This window comes from Lathamus discolor, unplaced genomic scaffold (genome assembly GCF_037157495.1).
Source record: "Lathamus discolor isolate bLatDis1 unplaced genomic scaffold, bLatDis1.hap1 Scaffold_66, whole genome shotgun sequence".
NCBI classification, from domain to species: Eukaryota; Metazoa; Chordata; class Aves; order Psittaciformes; family Psittacidae; genus Lathamus; species Lathamus discolor.
In genome coordinates, this window is record NW_027069383.1 from 338,910 (window position 1) to 343,589 (window position 4,680).

Sequence of the window (4,680 nt, forward strand, 5' to 3'; positions counted from 1 at the left end):
AGACCTAAGTAAGGTGAGCACTGCAGCAAAAAGTAAAGTTGGGCACTGCAGCCCTAAGTAAGTAGGGGACTGTAAAACCAAGTAAGGTGGGCACTGAAGCCCTAAGTAAGTTGGGCACTGCAGCCGTAAGGTGGCTCGGCACTGCAGTCCTAAGTAAGTTGGGCACTGGAGACCTAAGTAAGGTGAGCACTGCAGACCTAAGAAAGTTGGGCACTGCAGCCCTAAATAAATTTGGGCACTGCAGCCCTAACTGAGTTGGGCACTGTAAAACCAAGTAAGGTGGGCCCTGAAGCCCTAATTAAGTTGGGCACAGTAGCCGTAAGTTGGCTCGGCAGTGCAGTCCTTGTAAGTTGGGCACTGCAGACCTATGTGAGCACTGCAGACCTAAGTAAGTTGGGCACTGTAAAACGAAGTATGGTGGGCACTGCAGCCCTAAGTGAGTTGGGCACTGCAGCCCTAAGTAAAGTTGGGCACAGCAGCCCTAAGTAAGTTGGGCACTGTAAAACCAAGTAAGGTGGGCACTACAGCCCTAAATAAGTTGGGCACTGCAGCCTTAAGGTGGCTTGACACTGCAGTCCTAAGAAAGGCACTGCAGACCTAAGTAAGGTGAGCAATGCAGCCATAAGTTGGGCACTGCAGCCCTAAGTAAAGTTGGGCACTTCAGCCCTGCATAAGGTGGGCTGTGCAGCCAGAAGTATGGTGGTCATGGCAGCCCTATGTATAGTTGGGCACTGCAGCCCTAAGTATGGTGGGCACTGCAGACCTAAAAAAGTTGGACACTGTAAAACCAAGTAAGGTGGGCACTGCATCCCTAAGTAAGGTGGGCACTGAAGCCCTTGGGAAGTTGGGCACTGCAACTGTAAGTTAGCTTGACACTGCAGTCCTAAGTAAGTTGGGCACTGCAGACCTAAGTAAGGTGAGCACTGCAGACCTAAGTAAGGTGAGCACTGCAGCAAAAAGTAAAGTTGGGCACTGCAGCCCTAAGTAAGCAGGGGACTTTAAAACCAAGTAAGGTGGGCACTGAAGCCATAAGTAAGTTGGGCACTGCAACCGTAAGCTGGCTCGGCACTGCAGTCCTAAGAAAGTTAGGCACTGCAGACCTAAGTAAGGTGAGCACTGCAGCCCTAAGTAAAGTTGGGCACTGCAGCCCTGCATAAGGTGGGCTGTGCAGCCAGAATATGGTGGTCACGGCAGCCCTATGTATAGTTGGGCACTGCAGCCCTAAGTAAGGTGGGCACTGCAGCCCTAAGTAAGGTGGGCACTGAAGCCCTCGGGAAGTTGGGCACTGCAACCGTAAGTTAGCTTGACACTGCAGTCCTAAGTAAGTTGGGCACTGCAGACCTAAGTAAGGTGAGCACTGCAGACCTAAGAAAGTTGTTCACTGCAGCCCTAAGTAAGTAGGGGACTGTAAAACCAAGTAAGGTGGGCACTGAAGCCCTAAGTAAGTTGGGCACTGTAAAACCAAGTAAGGTGGGCAGTGCAGCCCTAAGTATGGTGGGCACTGTAAAACCAAGTAAAGTGAGCACTGAAGCCCTAAGTAAGTTGGGCACTGCAGCCCTAAGTTTGACACTGTAAAACCAAGTAGGGTGGGCACTGCATCCCTAAGTAAGGTGGGCACTGAAGCCCTCGGGAAGTTGGGCACTGCAACCGTAAGTTAGCTTGACACTGCAGTCCTAAGTAAGTTGGGCACTGCAGACCTAAGTAAGGTGAGCACTGCAGACCTAAGTAAGGTGGGCACTGCAGCAGAAAGTAAAGTTGGGCACTGCAGCCCTAAGTAAGTAGGGGACTGTAAAACCAAGTAAGGTGGGCACTGAAGCCCTAAGTAAGTTGGGCACTGCAGCCGTAAGGTGGCTCGGCACTGCAGTCCTAAGTAAGTTGGGCACTGGAGACCTAAGTAAGGTGAGCACTGCAGACCTAAGAAAGTTGGGCACTGCAGCCCTAAATAAATTTGGGCACTGCAGCCCTAACTGAGTTGGGCACTGTAAAACCAAGTAAGGTGGGCCCTGAAGCCCTAATTAAGTTGGGCACAGTAGCCGTAAGTTGGCTCGGCAGTGCAGTCCTTGTAATTTGGGCACTGCAGACCTATGTGAGCACTGCAGACCTAAGTAAGTTGGGCACTGTAAAACGAAGTATGGTGGGCACTGCAGCCCTAAGTGAGTTGGGCACTGCAGCCCTAAGTAAAGTTGGGCACAGCAGCCCTAAGTAAGTTGGGCACTTCAGCCCTGCATAAGGTTTGCTGTGCAGCCAGAAGTATGGTGGTCATGGCAGCCCTATGTATAGTTGGGCACTGCAGCCCTAAGTATGGTGGGCACTGCAACCCTAAGTATGGTGGGCACTGCAGACCTAAAAAAGTTGGACACTGTAAAACCAAGTAAGGTGGGCACTGCATCCCTAAGTAAGGTGGGCACTGAAGCCCTTGGGAAGTTGGGCACTGCAACTGTAAGTTAGCTTGACACTGCAGTCCTAAGTAAGTTGGGCACTGCAGACCTAAGTAAGGTGAGCACTGCAGACCTAAGTAAGGTGAGCACTGCAGCAAAAAGTAAAGTTGGGCACTGCAGCCCTAAGTAAGCAGGGGACTGTAAAACCAAGTAAGGTGGGCACTGAAGCCCTAAGTAAGTTGGGCACTGCAGCCGTAAGCTGGCTCGGCACTGCAGTCCTAAGAAAGTTAGGCACTGCTGACCTAAGTAAGGTGAGCACTGCAGCCCTAAGTAAAGTTGGGCACTGCAGCCCTGCATAAGGTGGGCCGTGCAGCCAGAATATGGTGGTCACGGCAGCCCTATGTATAGTTGGGCACTGCAGCCCTAAGTAAGGTGGGCACTGCAGCCCTAAGTATGGTGGGCACTGCAGACCTAAGAAAGTTGGACAAAGTAAAACCAAGTAAGGTGGGCACTGCATCCCTAAGTAAGGTGGGCAGTGAAGCCCTTGGGAAGTTGGGCACTGCAACTGTAAGTTAGCTTGACACTGCAGTCCTAAGTAAGTTGGGCACTGCAGACCTAAGTAAGGTGAGCACTGCAGACCTAAGGAAGGTGAGCACTGCAGCAAAAAGTAAAGTTGGGCACTGCAGCCCTAAGTAAGCAGGGGACTGTAAAACCAAGTAAGGTGGGCACTGAAGCCCTAAGTAAGTTGGGCACTGCAGCCGTAAGCTGGCTCGGCACTGCAGTCCTAAGAAAGTTAGGCACTGCTGACCTAAGTAAGGTAAGCACTGCAGCCCTAAGTAAAGTTGGGCACTGCAGCCCTGCATAAGGTGGGCCGTGCAGCCAGAATATGGTGGTCACGGCAGCCCTATGTATAGTTGGGCACTGCAGCCCTAAGTAAGGTGGGCACTGCAGCCCTAAGTATGGTGGGCACTGCAGACCTAAGAAAGTTGGACAAAGTAAAACCAAGTAAGGTGGGCACTGCATCCCTAAGTAAGGTGGGCACTGAAGCCCTTGGGAAGTTGGGCACTGCAACTGTAAGTTAGCTTGACACTGCAGTCCTAAGTAAGTTGGGCACTGCAGACCTAAGTAAGGTGAGCACTGCAGACCTAAGTAAGGTGAGCACTGCAGACCTAAGTAAGGTGAGCACTGCAGACCTAAGAAAGTTGGGCACTGCAGCCCTAAGTAAGTAGGGGACTGTAAAACCAAGTAAGGTGGGCACTGAAGCCCTAAGTAAAGAAGGGCACAGCAGCCCTAAGTAAGTTCGGCACTGTAAAACCAAGTAAGATGGGCACTACAGCCCTAAATAAGTTGGGCACTGCAGCCTTAAGGTGGCTTGGCACTGCATTCCTAAGAAAGTTAGGCACTGCAGACCTAAGTAAGGTGAGCACTGCAGACCTAAGTAAGGTGGGCACTGCAGCCCTAAGTAAAGTTGGGCACTGCAGCCCTGCATAAGGTGGGCTGTGCAGCCAGAAGTAGGGTGGTCATGGCAGCCCTATGTATAGTTGGGCACTGCAGCCCTAAGTAAGGTGGGCACTGCAGCCCTAAGTAAGGTGGGCACTGAAGCCCTCGGGAAGTTGGGCACTGCAACCGTAAGTTAGCTTGACACTGCAGTCCTAAGTAAGTTGGGCACTGCAGACCTAAGTAAGGTGAGCACTGCAGACCTAAGAAAGTTGTTCACTGCAGCCCTAAGTAAGTAGGGGACTGTAAAACCAAGTAAGGTGGGCACTGAAGCCCTAAGTAAGTTGGGCACTGTAAAACCAAGTAAGGTGGGCAGTGCAGCCCTAAGTATGGTGGGCACTGTAAAACCAAGTAAAGTGAGCACTGAAGCCCTAAGTAAGTTGGGCACTGCAGCCCTAAGTTTGACACTGTAAAACCAAGTAGGGTGGGCACTGCATCCCTAAGTAAGGTGGGCACTGAAGCCCTCGGGAAGTTGGGCACTGCAACCGTAAGTTAGCTTGACACTGCAGTCCTAAGTAAGTTGGGCACTGCAGACCTAAGTAAGGTGAGCACTGCAGACCTAAGTAAGGTGAGCACTGCAGCAGAAAGTAAAGTTGGGCACTGCAGCCCTAAGTAAGTAGGGGACTGTAAAACCAAGTAAGGTGGGCACTGAAGCCCTAAGTAAGTTGGGCACTGCAGCCGTAAGGTGGCTCGGCACTGCAGTCCTAAGTAAGTTGGGCACTGGAGACCTAAGTAAGGTGAGCACTGCAGACCTAAGAAAGTTGGGCACTGCAGCCCTAAATAAATTTGGGCACTGCAGCCCTAA